Genomic DNA, 24,220 nt, shown 5'->3' on the forward strand with positions numbered 1-24,220 from the left:
GAGAAGAGGTAACTCTCCATACAGTTAGTGGGTATGCATCACAGATAGGAGAAGATCAAAAGGTAAAAGAGGAGTTTTTTTGATGAGTTGTTGTGCCTTATCAGAAACATATCACCCAACGAGAAGATAATTTTCAGAGCAGAGGTAAATGCACACACTAAAACAGGCTGGTTATGAAACAGTCCATGAGGACATAGCACAGGAACCAGAAACCTCAAGATGTCCTACAGACTTGTCCGGTACTGGACATGGTGATTACAAACACATTGTTATGAAATGGTTTTCCCTCGTCTGACTTATGCCAGCGTCTCACATTGATCTCTTTTCAACCAGAAGAACTGTAAGGTAATACCCGATGAGGGCACTGTGAATCAGCACGGAATTCTTCTTATGGACTTCTTACTTTTCTGCATTCTGAAACATCTGAATTCCTGAACACCGGAAAGGTCTAAGTGGTGGAAACAAAGATGAGAACGAAAAAAATCTTTAAACAAGTAGTAATGTGTAGATTTCCTGACTACACACAGGGATCTGAAAATAACTGGAACAAACTAAAAACAATATTGCTGGAAATGGCACATGAAGCCCTAGGAGTGATTAAAGTAATGTTGCAAAGAATACAAAGGGACACATAGAGGTGGATTCTTTAAGTTAAAGAATCTGTTGAGAAGAAAAAGGTAGCTTTTAAAAAATATGTCAGGCCAGTGGGTGTAAGCAGTGATAAAATGGCATGTATGGAGGCAAAAAGTTGTGAAAGCTAAAAATTGGCCTGTGATGAGCTAAATAACTGACCAGGCAGATATGAGGGAGAAAAAGGCATCTACAAACTTTCTAAAGTAAGAGCGAAAACGAAAAAGGATGTGAACGAGTTTGCTTATATTAAAAATGAACATGATATATTGCAAACAATGGTGAATCAATCAAAGTCTGGGGCGATTATTTTGAGTGATCAATAAGGAGAACCTTAGGAAGGAGTGTGACAGATTACATAGTGCCTCTACAACCTTTTTCTCCTCTAAGAAAAATGAAAAGGGGGAAAGGCAGTGGCATTAGATGAAGTACCGGTGGATGCACTGAAGTCCCTGGGAACAGAAGGCGTCAAGTATTTTACAAGTCCATTCAATGATATTAAGAGAGAGAAAATACTGGATGAATGGGGTAAAAGCTTTATGGTGCCCATTTTTAAAAATAAAAATAAGAGATAATATGCTGTGTGTTAACTGAGTGATAATTAAGCTGACATCACATGCTATGAAAATATGGGAGATTATTGAAAAGTGCCTGCATGAAACAGTTGAAATTTGTAAGTGTTAGTAAGGACTTACGCTGGGAAGGAATACAATTGATGCCATGTTTGCTCTGTGAATCCTCATGGAGAAGGTCAGAGAAAACAGACAGCACTTGGACATGATCTTGGTAGACTTGGAGAAGGCATATAATCCACCACAAACTTTGGTGGAGTTTGCAACAGAGGTGTGTGCCAGAAGGATATGTCCATCTTATCCAGGATGTGTGTGATGGAGTGACTACTGTAACCAAAACCAAATGGGTGTACAGCAGAGAATTTCTAGTAAATGTTGTACTACACCAGGGGTCAGTATCAAGCCCTTTTTTATTTGCGGCTGTCCTGGAGGCGATAAGTGAGACTATATGAAGAGCTACCTTGAAATCTGTTGTTTAATGATGACCTACTGATATGTAAGGAAGATTGAGAGACTGTGCAAACCAACTCTGAACAGTGGCAACACAGTTTTAAGCAGGCCTGACTTAGACTGAGGCTATAATAACTAACAGAGGTGGACTCACCAAAATAACATTACAGGCAGAGAGCTTAGACAACTGAAATAATTTAAATACCTAGGATCAATGGTTGCTGATAATGTGGCCCTCTTGACTGATGCCTGGCACTGTATTAAAGCTTTTGGAACAAATGGTGGTAGCCGACCCCAATTCTCTTTGATAAAAAGATACCAATAGAAAGGTTGAGTGTATAAAACTGCAATTGACCACAATCTAATGTACAGAACAGAGATCTGGCCAGTCACAAGAAACTGAACCAGTATGCTCCACCAGGAAAAGAAGATGTTGAGATGGTCAAACAGTAGGAAATGAAATGGTTGTGAGGCGCTTAACGAGGGTTGCTGCAATTGAAAACAAGTTGAGAGAGGCTAGGCTATGCTGGTATGGACATGTCCAGCAGAGACCTAAGAGTTACATCCGTTAGATGGCCTTTGCAATGATTGTGGATGGAAGACAATAGAGGCAGAGGACAAAGACACGGATCAGATATGAACATACTTTAGAGAGACCAGGCTGCCATGAGTTTAGGAAGACGGCTTGCTTATTTGTATAATTTTGTAAGTAATTTATTTGTACCTCACAACACACAAAAACATGCATTTTTATTTTATTTTTTTTGAATTACGCTCTCTATCCGCTTCCTTCTCCAATTGCCCTTTCTTACAATTCATGATATCAGATAAGAATTTTCCCTGGTTTAATTTCTAAGGCTGTCCATGTAGTAAACAGAGGGCAAAATTCTGGCCCCACTGAAGTCAAAGGGAATTTTTGCTACTGACTTCACACTGTTTATTATTAAAATGAGTTGTAAAAGGAGAAGTAACCTGGAGTAGTAACTTGGAGAATAGGGGCCAAAGGGGAACCAGGCAAACTCTTTTACAAATGTGTGGGATTTTCAGGTGGTTTTCTTCTCATCTTTATTTGAATTTGTTTTCTGAATGCATCTCTTTTCCTTGCCTCCTACTCCATGTGATATGACATATATAAACAAAATATATTCCCAAATTAGTATTTCTATATGGTGTCTGCACAGAAAAACATTATTGAATAGGCAGCAATAAATTATTTCAGAAAACAAAGAGTAGAAATGTAAAGTGGTGACATATTTCACATTTAAATTAACATGTAAAAATAAACAGTAAAGCCAAAAAGGGGCAGATTAGCACAAATATATAAATCTCTCTCATTGGCCAACACTACTGTGTGATGAAAGTGTCTTTCCAAACTTTAGTTAGGAATGGTTCACATAAACAGAAGTCTACATGACATGCAAGAAAGCTGTAGTAATAGAAGTATTTCAGCTATTTGCATGCAAAGTATTCTGTCTGTGTTGAAATTCTCATCTCATATTTTTAATTGCATTGACATTACTTTGCCTCTCCTCCATTTGTAACATTATTTCCATGAATCTGGACTCAGACTGATATCATTATGCCTCCACTCACACTAGGCTTTTATCTCCCAGGACTTGCACCAGAAAAGAGTTTTTCCCCCTTAAATCCTAATGGCATCCTCTGTGGCCTTGCACTGATGCCATTTCTTTTTGTCTTTTCTCACTTGACTCCGCTGTGTTCTATTGACATTTGTTCAGCTTGTCATTGCCATAGGCTTACGTTGACCCAGACAGGTCACTGTGAAAAGAAAAAGTTTCACTAGCGGGGACTAGACATTTTACTTAAATTTTTCAAACACCTAGCCAATGCTTTATGTACTGTGCTTATTTTATATCACAAAGAATTCCACAGAAAAACTCTATAAGTCCACTCCCCTTCAGCCTACTTAATATTCACTATAATTTGTTCATCCACACACTGCTATTCCCAGAGGAATAGCAGTAGGACCCTTCTTCACCCACTAGAGAGGTAGGGAGTGGCAGCTGGGGGGGAGAGGGAGGGATTCCCATAGTACATATCCCAGCTGCTGGGAATGGGATGCATCAGCTTAGGTAGGTGGGCTGGATCCACTGCACCCTTATCCTCCTTGCTACACAGAGACTCCCCTATTGTAGCATCAGTGGTGGGACCCCCACTAATTACAGGTGTAGTTAACCCCTCACAGAGATACACAAAATAATTTACACCTCTGAGAGTTAGTGTTTCTCGCTGACAGTAGATTCAGGCCTGGTCTACACTTAAAGATTAGGACAACATACCTAAGGAGCTCCAGGGGTTGAAAAATCCACACTTATGAGAGCAACTATGACGATCCCACCCCTGGGGTAGACACAGGTAGGTCGACGAAAGTATGCTTTCATCCAGTCAGCTGCCATCACTCGGGAAGTGGTGTTCCTACAGCAACGTAAAAACCCTTTACATAGCTGTAGGCTGCATCTACGTTACACAGATATGCCGGCACAACTATGATGCCATAGCTATACTGCACTAGTCCCTGTACTGTAGACATGGCCAGAGAGACATTACTACACCAGTTACACTAATGTCACATTTTCAAGCTTTTCTTTGCCATTCTTAGGACTAAGAAACTATTTTTTTTTAAATGAAAGCCCAGATTCCAGCATCACAAGACTCTAGAAACTGTAGCCCTAGACGTGAAAATGTAGTGCCAATGACTTAATCTTGTCCTGCCCTTCAGGAAATATCTAGGAAGTTAGTCATGGCATTCAACAAATGTAGGCCCCGTTGGACCAATCAGGGGGCAACAGAGTTACAGAGTTGAGGGCCCCTCACTGAAGATGCTACCTCCTCTATCAGCTGTGTACTTACTGCACTATTACTTGAGAGAGGAAGTCTCTAAATCAGTCATTACCAAACATATAGGACATTATCAAATCAACAATTTAAGGAGGGTACTAGAGTAATAAAATTCTGCAGCAGGCTCGCACCTTGTAAATTACATTTTTAAATTTAAATTTAAATTTAAATTTTTTATCCTGCTATGGTTGGGGCTAGATTTAAAAAAAAAATCAAATACACAAATAGAATATGATTAAGCATTTCTAATATCTACAAAGAAAAATAACTTCTGATGAGAACTTGTAACACAAATTTCAACCCAGTCTAATCTTAAAGCACCACAAAACTAAGCACCCAAATCACAGTAATATTTAAAAATTCTCTAGTGTAATCCTATTAGAGAGAAAACAATTGAGTCTTGATTCTCTAGACAAGAGTTAAGTGAAAATACAGTAATGTGATACATACATCATCCACTAGATGGCAACAGAAAGTTTCAGTGTCATACCAGTATCAAAGATTCTCTGTACAGTACATTCACATTTGCAGTTTTAATATGACTTTTTTTATACTTTCGGTCCCAAGCTGTATGTACTTTAAAAGTTGTATCTTCAGACAGCATCTTGAATGCACATGTATTTAGTTTTAAAAAATAATGAATCTAGTTATTAAAAATGAGAACAAATGTTGCATTTAGTGCAAGTCCAACAGAAATAAAGCTGTGAACGGTTGCCACCTGCTATCACAGGTGGCATGCACAACTTTATTTATATTTGAACAGCAGTGGTACATGATTTTTATTTTTGTATTTTTCAAAGTTGGATACTTTTAATAAATGAAAAAAGATATAAACAGAAGAACATTTGCTAAGAAACACTTTCAAAAGACACATATATATCAGGCTTAAACAACCTGACTTGTGTCATTTTCATATCTCAGCAATATATACAAGATTTCTGTTCTACTTGCAACAATCACTCATGAAACTGTAGGCTCCAATTTGCATAAATTTAACACTGCAAGAAGCAGCAGCATTTTTTACGATTAAAGTGATTGAATATTTCCATGACATATTGTAGAGAAAATTCTGCAGTACTGAATAATTATTTTCACTGAACAAATGTAGCATTTTGTCAAGTTTACACTTCCATCTGAACAATAAAACACTATTTCCTGCCATATAAAGTTGAAAAGTTTGTTAAACTTTATAACTGTATGTTAACTTTAAAGCTTTTTGAGATGCAGTTTGTAAAAAAAACAAAAACAAAAAACAAAAAAACTTAAAAATACCTTACAGTGATGCACTACAGAACAGCTTTTACATAAGTTTTCTGTAACATATATGTAACATGAACCGCTTTTCAACGTAACTGACAGCAGTATCAACGCTGATTATGGACTAGGGTGACCAGATGTCCTGATTTTATAGGGACAGTCCCGACTTTTGGGTCTTTTTCTTATATAGGCTCCTATTACCCCCCACCCTCTGTCCCAATTTTTCACACTTGCTGTCTGATCACCCTATTATGGACAGAAGTTAAAATCTAAAGCCAAGGTGTTTTTTTGTTTTTTTTTGTTTTATTTTTAATAAAGAAATCCTAAAAGTTAAGCTCCTAGCTCCATATTTAGATACCTAAACAACAGTCTTGATTTTCAATGGTTTTGAGCACCCAATAGTTCCTATGTAAAAAGATCCATAGAAGCTTCTTTGCATTTACCACTACCCCTCTTGCTAAGTAAGCAAACAATGTAAGGTTTTTTAGAAAAGAAAATGTTATATTTCTAAAACTTTGTTATTATTTTGTTTTCTACAGTGAAATTTTTTTTAATTCAAACACGCCCGTTGTCTGTCAACAGAACATATTTTAGAAGGACCTGTGACTTTCAAAAAGCAGTCAGAAGATATACAGACACTGCATGACTCAATGAAAAGCTACAGCCTCTGTAGAAGTAGGAGAATTACGGTTGCATACGTGCTTCCATTATAAAACCCTGTAATCTAATCTTCTAAAACTTTCACCTTGTTGGCTGAAATTTTCCAAGTCTGGCCTCTATTCAACGGTGAATTTTTCTTGGAATTTGGAGCAAAACCTATTCAAAATGTAAGAGTACAAGGGGAGTTAAACCAATGAACTTTTTCCATAATTAAAAAAAAATTGTATTTTATTTCATTTTAAAAAAACTGCTAAACAGCAGGAACAGTTATAACTATGGGACATTTGGTGTAGCTAAATAGCTCTCACTGAAAAGTCTTCCAGTGAGAACGGATATTGATTTCATCGAGTGCCACTTCCAAAGGTTCAAAGCCCTAATGCCCAGATCCTGCCCAAAAGTTACACACGTGATTAAGCATGATAGCCCCACTGATTCTGCTTGCAGGGGCATGTGCAGGGGGGGGGAGGCAGGCCACCCAATAATCATCTCCGCCACCATCTGCAGCTTCTGCCCTGTCCCCCGCCCTGGAGTTCCCTCCCTGACCCCCTTTCCCCTTCCCCCTTCTTCCAGGGTGGAAGTGAGGCTGAGTGCAGCTGGAGACAAGCCTGGAAAAGGCTAAGCCCCACTAGATGGCGCCCAGAGCAGGGAAGCTTAGCTGACAGCAAAGTTCTGCAAGAGGGGGCCCAGGAAGCCAGCTGTACCCTAGGGTTGCCAGCTCTCCAGGATTTTCATGGAGTCTCAAGAAATTAAAGATGAATTTTTAATTAAAGCTTATATCATGAGACGAAATCTCCAGGAATATGTCCAATCAAAATTGGCAAGCCTACTAAGCCCCCTTCCTTGCTCACAGCCTCCAGTAAGTGTTTGGAGCCCGGGACAATGGGGGCAGGGAGAGGCACTGGGGTCCCCAGGGAGGCAGCAAGAACCAGTGGGGTGGGAGAGGCAGTAGAGCCCAGAGACATTGTGGGGGCGGTGTTTAAAGTGCCCTCCCCCCAAAGTAGTCATATTTAAATCCCTGCGCACGCCCCGTCCACATGTGTAAGTCTTTGCAGGATCGAGGACTAAACACAACCTGTACATTTTGCATGGAGATTTTTTTTTAAGCTGATGAAATGAGCAGCTCAGAAATGCTGAAGTGTATCTGAGTACAAAGCCTTTTCAGCTGTGTGGTGAAAAGCATACAAAAGGTGCATGTGGACTCTGCAGGATCCCTTGGTTCAGACACTGGCACCTTGTAAGGTAGGAAAGTTAAGAAGGGAGGTTTAAGATGAGCAGACAGAAGCTCTACTATGAGGCACTTCAGGAAATGCACATATAATACACAAATTTACAATTTAAAAGCTGAGATTTGGGGCTGACTCTCAAACTCATTTCCAGGACTTCTAGCTATATATTTCAGGAACCTGAGGTCAATATCCAATATAACATACTATATATGCTGCAATTCCTAGGTATAGGGCATATGATGAAGATTAAACCCAAATGTTCAGCTTCAATTCTGAATTTCCTGGTTGAAAGAATACTGGCTTCACACCATTCTAGTAGTTTTTGATGGCTGATTATTTCTAGTCCATCACATGGTGCTGTCCTATATGAATTTCCTGAAAAAAGTACATTATATCAAAATGACAACTGCCTAGTTTTCAGATGATTTGTTTCTTACGGATATACATTTGGTTTAGGTTTCCGCTGCAATGTTGAAGTTCCTAAAATAGGTTATACAGATCAATTGCTCTTGTAATCTGAAACCCAAAAGAGCAAGTAATAACTAAACAATGAGACAAGGGTGGCCCTGCGCTTAAATGGGGTAGCAGAAAGCCAGGAGACAGTCAGCCTGGCTACCTCTAATCTCATGAAAATTGTTACCTTGTTTGGTTTCTGCTTTACATCAGCAAATGGGTTACAACTACAACAACAACCCATAGGGAAAGTCTAAAGGTAGAACATAATTCAGAATTACCTTATTAATAATGTAATGTACATATTATATCACAGATGTTTGTCCTATAACAATATTTCCCCTATGACAGAAATAAATGTTACAAACAAGTTTTATTTTAAAAAATAAAAAACACAAAACCCAAGCCCAATGCAGTTTGACTATGAAAAAAGTAATCCCTGTGCAAATATATATATGTGGATGCTCCAAAAGTCAGTTCTTCATTCTACATATGAGGACACAATATGGAGTACAAGGACCTCTGCCAACAAAATTACTCAAATTCCAAGTTAGAATTCTGAAGTATGGCTACGGATTTGTGATCTTAAATCACATTCCTTTCTTCCATTGTGGTCTCCGTCAAAGTAAATATGGCATGAAACTTTAAATACTAAAAAAAATGTACTTGTAAAGTGTTTATTATATATTTCTCCATATAGCTAGTGAACATTCAAATATTTTCTGTTTGGGGAAAGCCAAAAAATAAAATTTGAATGCATGCCTGAAAAATTTAGATTAACCATTGCAAAGACATTGTGGACACTTAGTTTCGACAGTATCCAGTAAAAGAAATAATCTGATTATTTATCATTTGTATTAAGATGCAACAGCTAATAACTATTGCCAGTTTTACAGCAAAAAACATTTCATTTTACATAGTATCAAAATGACAAAAAAAAGACATTTGAAAGCACTTTCTACAATAAGGAAGTTTGTTTCATTCCAAAAACTTTCATTTTATAATTTTACTTTATTAAGTATATATATTTTTATATATTGTACAAGGTTAAAAAATCATCTGATGTTGATTTTTATTACTCTCAGTTCACATTTTAAATACCACAACTTTTAAAATACATTCTGCATCTTATTTTCATTTTTTTCCTATTTTATAATATAAAGGTGGGCTAAGGTTTGGGGGTATTTAACTCAGTTGCAACTTAGGTCAACAAAGAACATTTTGAAATACTGTTCTTAAAAATGACCAGTTCAAAACAAAATCAGAGGATTTTATAAAAACACATGCTGAATATGCCATTTTTAAGAAGAGTGCAATTGTTACTAGTGTTTTGATTTTACATTTAGTTTTACTAGACAGAGGATGGCAAAATTAGGGGTTAACCCTCATAAATTACTTAAATACTATCAGTGCTTCAACTGACTTCAGTAAGCACTGAAAACACTCAGTATCTTGTAGGATGTGAGTCACTGATTGTTTTGTTATACATTAAAAACTTAGCATTGTACTTAAACCAAACTCTAGAACTGTGCACACACAAAAAAAGAAAAAAAAGCACACACACACACACACACCGCACTTTCACAGCTTCAGAATATATTTTATGTTTTCTAAGTCCAAAACATACAGTCTTTATCAGATAAAAATCTGTGTAATGGTTACTCAAGTGCATAGGTAGAATCATTCTATGAATTGCTAAAATATTAAATTTGAAGACAGAAACTTCCTTATTTAATAGATTACTTGAAATAGAAACTTTAAACTAAAAATGTACAGTACATTTTGAATTAATGGTAATAATGCATAAATTTAGCTCTTGTGGGAATTTTAAATGTCTTAGAATAGATTAGTTTACTGCCTATGTCTACACAAACTAAACAGACATTTCATGAGAATGCATTGTAAGCAATGACAACTAAAGGGCCCAAAGAACATATCCTGAACTCTAGACCAAATAAATGGAAGATCTCACATAGTCAAAACAGTCTAAATTTTCAGCTCTACTTGTCTGCTTATATTCACTCTGTCTCTCTCAGGTAACAAGCACGTTCAATAAGAAAAAAAAAATAGAGGCAACATCTGATTTTAATAGACCTTCCCAATTGTTTTTTAGTGTTTGTTGTCCAGCTCCAATCATAAACTTTCCTTAACATTTATATTTTCTCACAGGCATCCAAACCTCACTGACTAAAATACAAACCCCACAGCAATTGTGAGGGATGTTTCGTTTGCCCAGCACCCTCCTGCACAATACAAACGCATACAAAGTCCATCATTTGATTAACAGAAAATGATATGCACAGATCCCGTTATCTCAAATGGAGTTTCCCAGACACTTCAGTCCAAGTACACTGGTTTAGATAAAACAATAAAACAAGATGTGAAGACGTTATAAGTAATGAGGCATAAAAGTCAGAATTGGTTACAGGAAAATAAAAAAGGTAAAAACACAATTAATAGCTAACTTAACAAGCTAAATGAACTCAAAGCAAAGGATTCCTTCACCAGATGCTTTAGGAGTCTTACTGGTTGGACCCCTTTCAGCCAGGGACCCTCCCCTCCCCCCCACACACACACAGAGTTCAATGTTACTTTCTTGTCCTACGGGTGTGTTGATGCCATGAGTAGAGAAAAGAAGAGTATTTGGGGGTATCTGTTCCCCTTTCTTACTGTTCTCTTTTTCTTTGAAAAATCACCTCCAGCTGAGGTTCAAGAGAGTCTGGGGGATGAGAACCTCCACCTGTTTCTTTTCCAGATTGTTGACTTCTCACTCACACCCTTTTTCCTGCAGAAAAATGGTCACTTAAGCAGATGATAGCCTATTTGATTTCGTTTTCCCCTTGCCTTTGAGGAACTGGTTTGTGCCTGCTTTTCTAAACGTGGAATGTACCTCAGTAATGTTATTTGGTAGAATCTTATAACTTTACATACAGTGTTGCCACACATTTTACCAAGACAATAATGATCAACAACTTCTGAGTTTTCAAATGGTACCTCACAAGGTATACTTTGTACAAAATCCATTATTGCTTTGTTAAAAGGGTGAATATAGGGACAACCAGGCTTAAGTCCCAAGGGGAAATAGGATTACGTGAGGAACCACCGCCCCCTAGACTGATCATGCTGTTTAGGCACAGAGAGCCAATCCCTCGAAAGGGAGATCCTAAATGGTTTGTCGGACCTCCTATGGAAAACCTGATGACTGGAGCCATCAAAACCCATGCATGGTTATGGCAGATGCCATGACTCTGGCTGACTCTCCTTTGTCCCCCGCAGACTGATGACCAACTGCATAATCTCAAGGACTCTAGGGCTACATTGAAGTCTTGGGAGATTTATACGTCACTCCCAAAGAAGACACACCTCTGCCTTCAGTCGTTGCAAGCTTCTCAGTCCTCTGTATTTCAATAGCAACAGTTTCTATCCCCAGGCCAGACACATACAATCCAACCTCTGACTCAGACGACAAACCCTAGTCAGACGACCAGGGAGGATGGTATCCTGCAGCACCAAGGATCTATACCAAAACTCCAGAAAGGATAGTACTTAAGACAGCATACTCAGTTTGCCACTTGACAGCTCTCTCAGGCCCACCTGATGCACTGGGCCTGAGCTTGGTGGCTAACCTGAGTCTCCACTGGAGCCGCAATGTCCACACTACTATTTTTAGAGTGCTAGCTCAAGTCAAGCTAGCGTAAGCCTGTCCACCTGGGTTTGGAGGCTCACTCCCAGGTGCGGTGTAGATATACCCTTAGACCGCTATTATGGTCTATCATGAGACTATCTTCAGGGAAACAAAACTACACGTAAATAATTTTCCCTTGAGGACTAAAACTTACAACTTAGATATGCAGACTGAAATTGATCCCAAGAAAGCATTTGAGAATTCTGTACATTATGGATCAATAAGGACAGTTTTAGGGATACTGAAAATGGGAAATCAATATTTTTCTTACCATCAAGCAGATTATTTTAACATTTGTAAGAAAAGACTTGTAATTGTCAGTCAATCACTGAATACCTGACAATAGAGTTTGGTTGTGTAGCATGACATTCCAAAAGAGTCATTCCTCCCACCCTCTCCAAGCTAACAATTTTAATATATTTAAAAAAAGAAAAAAAGTATTTCTTGTCTTTTTGGTTACTTTAGTGTACAATTACTTTACATTTTTATGATGCCACTGGGGTACCATCACAAATTTTTTAATGCATTTAAACCAAGTAAAGACATTTAAGTAAGAGTTTTCTTAAGGAGAGGCTGTCAACCCTGTTCTGAATGAACAAACAATCTTTCTTTAAAGCAAACTAGAGATTTATTTCTCCCTGTAACCATAGAAATTAATCATGAGCTTAGACAAAATAGCATAAAATACCATCATTTAATGAAAATCAGAACGCTGCTATTGCAAATGAGGGTTGGTATTTTTTCTTTAATTGAACAGAAAGTTCTGTATGTAGTCATAAGATTTTACTTGATGGGCTGCTTCTTACAGCTTAATTGTACCCAATTAACCAATTTCAACGAAGCATTTAGATTTCCATGCATTGCAATTTTATTCTAAAAGGGCATCAATCAGAAAGAAAAGAGTCATTAAAAAAAGCTGTGTTCAATAGGAGAGTTCTTTTAATGATGTCAAGCAGCCAAGAAAAATCACAATTATATTGTGAGGTTAGTGAGAAAACAGCACAAAAAAGCTTTTAAGTATGATAGACAAGACGCAACCACAGATTGAGCAACATATTTGTGTCAGCATGACTATAAAATGACAAGACATTATGAAAAACAGTTTTCATCATGGAATAAAAGTATTTACAAAGGTTCATGCACCAGTTCTATATAGGGTTGCCATGGGAACCTGGCAGCGTCCAGTCAGATGTACTGACCGGACACCAAAAGTCTGGTTACCGCAGGCAGGAGAGGCGCTAGGTCATCAATCCATGCCAGCCCCTGCTCAGCCAGGGCCACCTCCCACCTGCATCTTGTGGGCAGGCAGGCTCTGTGTCAGGCTGCAGCTCCAGAGCAGAGGGAGCATAGCTGAGGGGAGGGAGAGGGGGGAGGGAGGTGGAGTGGATCTAGTTCTGAGGAAGGGGGGCGGGGGGACACAGCAGTGAGCAATGGGGGTAGAAAAGCAGAGAAACAAGTGGGCAGTGAGGCCTGGAGGAAGAGGCGGAGCAGGGGCAGGGTCCTGGCGGAAGAGGTGGGGCAGGGCCTTGGGGGGTCTGAAATTAGAAAGTTGGCAATCTTAGCTCTGTAAACTACAAAGCCCCAACAACAAGCAGCACAATATCACATAAGGAACTATAAGATTAAAGAAATTACTTTTTTATAGCTTGGTTAAAAGAGAACTAAGGGGAACATAACTATCTAATATTTTTTCGGCATGGGAGAAAAAGTAATTGTTTAGGTTCATACAAGGGAGTATAGATAGGTTTGATGTTATAAAACCAGAAAAAGAAAAATGTAGCAAAAATATCAGAAAAACATTCACACTGAGGCATATTAGATTGGAACAGTTTCCCAAGGAAAGTGGTGAAAGCCACTTAAATTTGGCTGGAAAGGCCCCGGAAAACATTGTCATAACTCTCCTACTCAGATCTGAACCTTAGAGTTCAGAACATGAGAAGCTAGCATGAAACCTCCAAACTTAATACCAGCTTGGATCTGATATCGCTGCCACCAGCCAGAAAAATTCCAGTGTCTGGCTCACTCTGGTCTCCCCAAAACCTTCCCTGGGAAACCCCAAGACTCAGATGCCCTGAGTCTCACCACAAAGGAAATAACCCACTTCCCTTCCCCCTCTTTACCTCCTCCCAGATTTCCCCATCCTGGGGACCCTAGGATACTCCCTGCTTCCAGTCCTTGAAACACAAGTACCGAGAGATCAAATCTCATTCTCCCCTCACCCAGAGGGTATGCAAAGTCAGGCTTAGTAAATCTAACACAAAGAGATTTTCCCTTTCCCCCCGTCTTCTTCCTCCCACCAATTCCCTGGTGAGCTGCAGACTCAATCCCCTTGAGCCCCCACTAAAAAAAAAATCCAACAGGTCTTAAAAAGAAAGCTTTATGTAAAAAGAAAGAAGAAGACATAAAAATGGTCTCTGTATCAAGGTGACAATATACAGAGTCAATTGCTTAAAAGAAAAAATGAATAAACAGCCTTATCCAAAAAGAATACAATTTAAAACATTCCAGCAACTACACACATGTAAATACAAAAAAACAATATAAACCTATTGTCTTACTATCCTTGTACTTACAACTTGGAAACAGAAGATTAGAAAGCCTGGAGATTCCTGTGGTCACTCTCAGAGCCCAGAAAGAGAACAGACCAAGAACAAGGGACTCACACCCAAAACTTCCCTCCACCCAGATTTGAAAAAGTCTTGTTTCCTGATTGCTCCTCTGGTCAGGTGTTGTTTGTTACCCCTTTCCAGGTGAGAAAGAGACATTAACCCTTAGCTATCTGTTTATGACAAACATACAGCAGGGAATAATTTTAAACTCACAGGCAGCTGACCCCAGTAGTCTTTTCCATTTCTAATTTATATGGATTTTATGATCAAGTCAATTGTACATAGACTTACAAGGATTATTTTTTTTGTTAGTCAATGTCAATTTAACAACATACACAAATGAATAATATTTCCATTAATAATAATGAAAATTTACAGATATGCAAAGTAAGAAAAATGCTTTTTCAGACCTTAGAGATTGATTTTCTTACAGTTTAGATGTGATCTCGACAATTTGTGTTTTAACAGTTATTAGGGTGACCAGAGCGTAAGTGTAAAAAATCGGGACACTTTTTTTGGAGGGGCTGTGGGTGGGGGAGGGGAATAATTGCCTATATGAGACAAAGCCTCTAACACTGGGACCTTTGGTCACCCTAAGCACAGGGCTCCCTAACACAGCTCAGCTGACTCAAGTCCCACTAACCCTGAGCTTAAACTGCGGTGCAGATTCACCCAAAGTGGCCACTGACTCTCCCGCCTGGCTTTATAACCATCACTGACTCTCCCGCCTGGTTTTATAACCGCCCCACTCCCACTGCGGGAGACAGTGTGTGTGGGGGGCACATGGGAAACTGCACCACAGCAAGGCACCCCTGCTTTCTGCTGCACCCCCTTAGTGCCCTCCCTACCTCTGGCCACTGCAGGCTGCAAGCCCCGGCCAAACGCCCTCATTGGGTCATGGCTGCTGGTGGGCAGCAGGCCGGGCAGGGCGGCCACGTGGGGGCGGCGAGGCGGGGGCCAGGGAGCTATTTATCCCACTTGTGCGCATGGCGCCTGACACTGGAGTCCACATCCCACAGGGAGCTGTCCGCGCAGTGAGCGGGGAGCGGAGCTACGCAGTCTGCCAGGCGGGGCACTGCCAGGGCCCCCTCTAGCCACCCGGAGCCAGGCAATGGCGGCTCCCCACTGGCACTGCGCCGTCATTCTGGGGTCGGCTTGTCCCCCAGCCCACGCTGGCTCACTGCACTTCCCGAGTTGGCGGGAACCCAGGGTGACACTCTCCACCGCACACAGGGCCCTGACCCTAAGAGCCAGAAGAAGAAGCCAGAGTGGTGAGGTGGGGAGTCCCGGTGGTGCTTACCTAGGGCGGCTCCCAGGAAGCACCTGGCAGGTTCCTCTGGCTCCTAGGGTCGGGTTGGGTGGGGTTGGGGGGGTGAGGGATCTCTGCCCGCTGCCGGTGCCTGCAAGCCCCACCCCCGCAGCTCTGATTGGGCAGGAGGGAGCCAGTGCAGCACATGGAGACCCACTCTGCCTCTGTGCCTAGGGGCTACCAGCACTGCAGGCTCCTGCCAGCAGGCAGGCGTGCCGCCGGGAGCTACCCCAGGAAGCACCACCATGCCAGCCCCGGGACTTTGGCGGTGATGGTGAGCGGTCCCCAATAACGGGACAAAGGGCATCCCGACCAATGTGCAGTTGGGACGCGGGACAAATGTGTTAAAATCGGGACTGTCCTGATAATATCAGGACGTCTGGTCACCCTAACAGTTATAAAGCTTTAATTTTTTTACTATCAACATTTGTTGAGATTTAATATTTAGCTAACCTTTCCCCTATAATCTCCCAAAACTTTCAATTTAAACTTTGAAAATTTAAATCAATAGAAAAAAAATGCTTGACATAATTTTGTTCAACTGTGAAAATTAAACTAAAAAATTAAAAGTTTAAAAATAAACAGATATCTATCAAAAATTTAAAAAAAAAAAATCAAATTCTGCCAAGCCCAATTACAAGACACACTGTTTTCTACCTGCACACACTCCTTCCATCTGAGCCTACCCAAGTAGATATAAAAGTTCTTTTAGCCCTTCAACAGGTCAAGTCTTTATCAGACACAATGTATTATTAGCTTGCCAATAATCATATTACATACTTAGGGACCTGTGTTGCAGAAGGATGGAATGACATTTGCAATGAATTGAGTCCGTCGGTGGACTATCTTCAGCTACATTAATGAGAAAATATCAGAACACTTTAGAAAAATAATTTCAGGTCTTTCTCTTGGCCGGGAGGCCTACCATAATTAGAACCTCAAGGTTTGGGATTAGGAATATTTTGCTGTATTATCTCCTGATTGTTCTAAACTTACATATAAACTTAAAATATGGCTTCAATAAGTGTTTGTATTAGGGCTGTCAAGTGATTAAAAAAAAATTAATTGCGATTACTCATGCAATTATAAAATTAATCGTGATTAATCACACTGTTAAACGATACTAGAATACTATTTATTTAAATATTTTTGGATGTTTTCTACATTTTCAAATATATTGATTTCAATTATAAACAGAATACAAAGTGTACCGTGCTCACTTTATATTTATTTTTATTACAAATATTTGCAATGTAAAAAACAAAAATTATATTTTTCAGTTCACCTAATATAAGTGAACTGTAGTGCAGTCTCTGTATCATGAAAGTTGAACTTACAAATGTAGAATTATGTACAAAAAATCCTCCATTCAAAAATAAAATAATGTAAAACTTTAGAGCCTACAAATCCACTCAGTCCTATTTCTTGTTCAGCCAATTGCTCAAACAAGTTTGTTTACATTTGCAGGAGATAATGCCGCCCACTTCTTGTTGACAATGTCATCTGAAAGTTCTTGTGGCACTGTTGTAGATGGTGTCGCAAGATATTTACATGCCAGATGCGCTGAAGATTCACATGTCCGTTCATGCTTCAACCACCATTCCAGAGGACGTGAGTCCATGCTGATGCTGGATTCTGCTCAATAACAATCCAAACCAGTGTGAACTGATGCATTTTCATTATCTGAGTCAGATGCCACCAGGAGAAGGTTGATTTTCTTTTTTGGTGGTTTGGGTTCTGTAGTTTCTGCATCGGAGCGTTGCTCTTTTAACACTTCCAAAAGCATGCTCCAAACCTCATCCCGCTCAGATTTTGGAAGGCACTTCAGATTCTTAAACCTTGGATCAGGTGCTATAACTATCTTTAGAAATCTCACATTGGTACCTTCTTTGCTTTTTGTCAAATCTGCAGTGAAAACGTTCTTAAAATGAAGATGTGCTGAGTCATCATCCAAGACTGCTATAACATGAAATATATGGCAGAAAGCAAGTAAAAAAAAAGCTGGAGACATGCAATTCTCCCCCAAGGAGTTCAGTCACAAATTAACATTTTTTTTAAATGAGCGTCATCAGCATGGAAGCACATCCTCTGGAATGGTGGCCAAAGCATGAAGGGGCATACAAATGTTTAGCATATCTGGCATGTAAATATCTTGCAATGCTATCTACAAGAGTACCACAAGAACATCTGTTCTCACTTTCTGGTGACATTGTATATAAGAAGTGGGCAGCATTATCTCCTGTAAATGTAAACAAACTTGTTTGTCTTAGAGATTGGCAGAACGAGAAGTAGGACTAAGTGGACTTGTAGGATCTAAAGTTTTGCATTGTTTTGTTTTTGAGTGAAGTTATGCAACAACAAAAAATCTACATATGTAAATTGTACTTTCACAATAAAAAGATTGCATTACAGTACTTATATGAGGTGAATTGAAAAACACTGTTCCTTTTGTTTATCATTTTTGCAGTGCAAATGTTTGTAATAAAAAATAATAAAGTGAGCAGTGTACACTTTGTATTCTGTTTTGTAACTGAAATCAATATGAAATCAATTTGAAAATGCTGAAAAACCACCTAAAAATATGTAATAAATTTCAATTGGTATTCTACTGTTTAACAATGGGATTAAAACTGTGATTAATCACAATTAATTTTTGAGTTAATCGCGTGAGTTAATTGCGATTAATCGACAGCTCTTGTTTGTATACATTTTTTCTTTCTTTATATAGGAATTAGATACAGTGCTCTGGTCAGCTAATTTCTAAGTTATCTACAAAAAAAGCTAGAGTTTTCAGGTGCCTAAGTAGTCCCTGGAATCATGGTTAAAGTTGTCCCCGCAAATCTGAAATGACACTCCTGCCCAGCTCTGGGGAGGAGGACAGGCCCGCAGGAGGCACTGAGAGACTGCTGGCACAGCATCCATGGTCTGCACCAGTAACCCTGCCACTGTGAGAGAGCAATACTGCCCCCTACCTCCAGTGGGTATTCCCACCACAGGTACCTCTTCAACACCTCCAACTGTACTCACTCCAGCACCCCCCAAATATCCCTTCCAGTACACAGACATCCCTCCAGCACCCCACAACTACTCCTTTCAGTGACCCTTAACTGTACCCCTCCGCCCCAGCAGTGTCCTCTGTTTGGGAACTTGCAATATAGTAAGGCTGGGGTTGCTCCGTTCTCACAGCCTCAGTTACCGGAGTTGGTGGGGCAGGGCAGCCTGGAGGAGCAAGGGGCTGTTCGACTCTGCACACAGGGCATGTGGGGAGAGTGACCTGGCTGCAATGGCAGGTCCCTGGGTTGTGAGCAGGGTGTGACTAGGCTGCTGGGAAGCAGGTACCCAAGTAGGATGAGTACTCCAGGGAGCACCTCGCGTAGCATCTCATGGCATCCAGGCTCTGTGGGCAGGGGGCAGCACCAGGGGGTGTTGCTGGCCAGCACTGGGCGCCTTCGGGACAAACACAAGAGCATATCAGGGGTTCATCTTGGAGCTGCGCCACCTGCCCTGCCTGGGGAGCATCCGGCCATGCAGAGGTGGCAGAGAGGACTGCTGGGCACCCATACAGCGCCCCGGCTCCCAAAACACGGACAGCCAGGGACTTGAGTGGGCCGGGTGGCTCCCACAAGCTTCCGATCTGCTGGCTCCTGGCAGGAGGTGACAGTTTTCAAACTGTGGGGCGCATTACCTTAGGGACGTGCTACCCACAGTTTGAAAATCTCTGTGCCAAATGCAAGGTGGGGGGCGGGGAGGAGAGTGTAATCCCACATGATTTTCCCCACGTCACCTGTAGGGGGCATAAATATGCTTGCTCGCCCCGGGCACTAAAATGCTTAGTAATGGCTCTGATGGCAGTGCTGGGAATACACCCCCCTTCTCTGATTCCTAGCCCAGTGTTTTATCCACTAGATCACGCTGCCTCCCACAGTTTGGTTGTCAGAGCACATGCCCAGCCCCAAGCCTCCAGTGAGCACTCCAACTCATAGCATCATGTCGCCTTTTGGTAAGGGAGGAAGCAAATGAAGGAAGTAATTGGGGATGAGATGCAAACAAGGTAGAAGAACAGAAAGCAAAACAACAAAAAGGAAAAGAAGGGCGGAGGGAAGGTACAAGAGAAAGGAGTGAGAGTGGATAGAAACAATTAGACATGCAGCAGCTGAACGGGGCATAGCACAAGTGCATATGGCGGGGGCGAGGAAAGGGACTCTCATTCAACATTCTATACAAAGGGGCCTCCGAGAAGGAAAGGATGATGGGGAGGAAAGGCCATTTTACTTCCATCTTTTGTTGGGACGTGTGTCCCTTTTTTAAAATTCTGTAGAGTGGGTGATGATCTGAGCAGTGAGAAGAGGGAGTGGATGAGGTAATGGGAACATAGGAGTGGGGAGAAAAGAGCAATACTGTACTAAAGAGGGAGGGAGGGAGGAAAACAGTAAAAGAGAAGTTGCAGCAGAGGGACTGTGAGCAAGGACTGAGTGTTGGCAAAAAACAACCAAAAAGAAATAAATCTAAATGATCACTTAGCCAAAATATGTATTAAGTCAGTGTTGCAGGAGGAGGAGATATGAAAAGTCTGCAGTTATTTGAAAGCATATACCAAGGATGGAGGAAGAATTACTTGAGTTATATAGAGAGATATTCACAAAAGGCAAAATATAGGCTGGATATCAGGAACAAATGTGTGACAGTGAGCTCTACTAGGCTGTGAAGCTGCAAGGGAAGGGGCAGAAGATTCCTTATGTTCAACTAAATCAACATAAATCAGATTAAAATAGAACAGAGAGCCCACACATGGTTTTGCACTGGTATAACAAAATCAAGTTAAATATCACACCTTTAATCAAATGTGTGCAATTCTGAATGTTGGGAAAATAAAACAAAAGCAAGGGCTGAGAAAGAGAGGAAGGGAGAGGAGAACAAACAACAAGAAAGGGAAAGTAATTTCTACAGCAGATTAGGTTTTCATTCATACACACCATCCTCTTTTTCATATCATCATCCAAGATAATCATTCACACAAACTGGAAAAATGAAAGACTGCTGTTTGATGTATAGGGAGGATAAGAACATTGACCAGAGATCTGCAGGCCATTGAGTCACCCTCACGCCAATTTTTAATTATTTTACTGCTCAATTAAATCAGTGGTTTTTAATTCCATGGTGCACGCTAATAGAAAAGGAAGTACAGAGAAAGAAACACAGTATCAGAAAGGTACTGAATGGACCATAGACAAAAGGAGAGGCAAGACAGGAATATACTAAAACAAAGCCCACATGAAACACAGACTGCAAGAGAATCAGACATGAAAAGAGTGTGATAGAGCAAACAGAGCCAGAAATAAAAGCACATACAATTAGAGAAAGAACAAAAAAATCAAGACTGGAGTGGGGGGGGGGAAGAGACCCCCTAAGCAAGCATGAAATAGAGGAGAATGGGATGACTATTTAACAGGATAATATGCAGTAAGGAGGAATCCAGCCATTGTAGTTTGTTACTACATTTTACTTCAGATTTAGAAATGACACCACCAAGAAACCAGGGTCATATTTTCAACATTTAGTTGAAGGGATGCAGCTAAACCAAAAATGTGAGAGCACTGAGTGATTCTGAATCCATGTACGGTATTTCAATCAGAAATGAGGTCTGGAAAATGTGGATGCAACTGCAGGGACAGATTTATGAAAATCTGGTCCAAAATATTACAATGGAAAGATTTCCATGGGGGTGCAGAGGACATTTACCATCACTTTTAAAAACAAACTAAAAAACCCATCAACACTAGAATTGCTCTTTTTAAAAATATAGTTGTTCATTTTTGTACACCTGCTTTAAAAATATCAAGAGTATGTAATCAAGGAAATGATGAAACATACACCAGGCAGTATCAGAATGAAATGTAATCTGGTTTCCATAACCATGTTGTATCATCTACACCACAAACAAAAATTGTGTTAACCCACAGATAACCTGAATCACAGCAAATAATTGTGCACTGGCACCAAAAGACTGGTACACCTCTACCTGGATATAATGCTGTCCTCAGGAGCCAAAAAAATCTTACCGCGTTATATCGAACTTGATTTGATCTACAGGAGCGCACAGCCCCACCCTACCAGCGTGCTGCTGTACCACATTATATTCGAATTTGTGTTATATTGGGGTCAAGGTGTAGTATAGATGGGCCATACGCAACCTAGTAAGTTGTATACTATATATACCAATGTCTTTATTTGTTTCTAACTACCATAACATCCATCACAATGGACAACCATTTTTTGTTAACAGTCTTAACATTTTACTAAGCTTCAGAACTACACTACCTTGACTTGCATGGAGGCTGCAAGACATCACAGACTTACTGATTTAGGTTGTCTACAGACTCAGGAAGACACTGCTGTAGTTTACTTTTAGAATAATCTCTTTGCAACCATGAAGAGCTAAAAAAATTATTTGTTAATGAAGGTTGAAGTTCTGTAAAACTATGAGATGAAAAAGAAAATTTTGGTGCACATGACAGGGTGAGCACCACAGATGTAGGAGATCTTTTGTATTTTTAACCTCTATGAACCTATACACTCAACTTTAATACCTAGAATCACAATTTTGAAATAGATGCCTAATGCTAGGCTCCTGAACCAATGTTTTGCCTGATTTCAACATTGTTAAGTACCCGAAACTCCTACTGAAGCCCAAGGAGGGGAGAGACAGGTTCTCAGCACATTCAGAGAAAAACCTTTATAAAGGACTAGCATATATAATTCTGGCATTTCCTAACTTTTCAGAACTCAACTTTGCCATATTAATGTTCTTTTAACATAATTTTTGGTATGTAATATGGCTATATTACAACGGCATTTCTGGAATAATGTCTTAGGTATTATATTTTGCTTAAAAAATTGGAAATATGAACACCCAGCTATGAATGTGCACTACAATTAATTAATTTACAAAACTGGCATCAAGCGACTTTTTCCACACTTATCAAGCATAGAGAGAGAATACATTTTGAACAACACAGACCCCAAAATATAACCTTCGCCATTTATTAGACACCTCAATTTCAGTCATTTAACATCTCAATTTTATCATTTTTTCCTGGCTAATAGGTGTTTGTTACCAACTAGGAAAGCTATTTAAACATGAAAAAAGAAAAAGAAAAAAGCCCTACTGTTGCAATACATTAGAAAAGCTGATTATTCCCTGGGAAGAGTCTGTCTTGTTTATTATAAAATGGCAGCTGAGAACATGAGAAGTCATCACCAGGTTCATTCTTAACTACCAGTAATTACTCTATACACCAACTACTACACAATACTGATTACTACACCATTATAAATCAGAAAGTTAAACTGGATGTGTCTATTACTATAGCCATATCCCTTTCTCTCACTATCTGCACACCAATAAACCCCTATAATTCATAATAATGTATGTTGACAAAGGTTATTTCTGCATTTTTCAGCAAAATTCTTGTTTATCAACATATGTTAAAAACGTAACATTTATTCTTCACACTGTTGCCATCAATGTATGAAATGAATGAAATTATCTTACCACCAAGAGTCATTACTTGTTAGGGTTACGTTCTGTACAGTAAAACAGGATCTGTTTGCATATTGTATATCATCCTTATGGGACAGACCACTTCCTAATTAATGGATGCATATATAAGCCACCTTATTAATCACTCAGACTGTTAGGATGGAAATATTACTACTATCCGATGCAGCACACACCATGTATTTCCCAAAGAAAAGATAATGAACTGGTGATTTATATACTTTGTGAGCTGATAACAAAAGCTGTCTGACCTAGGACTTGGCAGACTCTATTAACTTTTGCAATTTGGAGCAGTGGAGCCTGTTCTTTGAATATACTTATGTGACTGAATGTATAGCCAATTTGCTCTGGTTATAATCCGCTTTTATCCAGAATCCCACCTGAAACTAATAATTAGGTGAAATATCTGAATTTTTTATCCTGGTTTCTGATCAGTGCCAATAGGCAAGTTAGGCAACTGAAAAGCCTATCGTGATTACATTTTTCAGACTAAACCAACAATTATTTTCTCAGGATGTAATATCTTGTTATGTGACTGCACTATAGAATTTAAAAATATTGTTACAACTCTTCAAAACTTAATCTAGTACATCTTAAAGTCTCAACTAAAGGCTGCACTGTTAAAAAAAGACATAGAATTGTAACCGCTGATTAACAAAAGCTTTTGTTGTTAAAATGTATTAAATCAATGTTGAGAAAATAAAATAGTAGGTCTCCATCCTGCAAAACTCTTACTACTAGGTGCAGACTTCTTAACTTAAAAGGGATTAAGACCAGTAGCTAGCATTGTGCCTGGCAACAAGAGCTTTCATGATCTAGCAACTAGGTAGCAAAATGAATCCTTTAAGAGCTATCAAACCAAACCAAACCAAAAAAAAAAAAAAAATAGATATATATTCAAGTTTTAGATTGCGGTCAATTGAGGTCTAGACAAAACCCTATATTTGTTCAC

At 39.6% G+C, this 24,220-nt stretch overlaps 1 protein-coding gene across 6 annotated transcripts in view; it reads right to left on the bottom strand.

Annotated features, from left to right (window-relative positions):
- The window catches only part of STX18 (syntaxin 18), a 120,588-nt gene that overhangs the window by 80,694 nt on the left and 15,674 nt on the right, over positions 1-24,220 (bottom strand). Inside the window, exon 2 of one of the 6 annotated variants that reach the window (XM_050947900.1) lies at positions 6,514-6,584. The exons of the other annotated variants lie outside the window; for them this stretch is intronic. The gene's annotated coding sequence lies outside the window, so the exon portion shown is untranslated. The remainder of the gene's footprint in view (positions 1-6,513; positions 6,585-24,220) is intronic. 6 annotated transcript variants of the gene reach the window in all.

This window comes from Gopherus flavomarginatus, chromosome 3, assembly GCF_025201925.1.
Source record: "Gopherus flavomarginatus isolate rGopFla2 chromosome 3, rGopFla2.mat.asm, whole genome shotgun sequence".
Lineage (NCBI taxonomy): Eukaryota > Metazoa > Chordata > Testudines > Testudinidae > Gopherus > Gopherus flavomarginatus.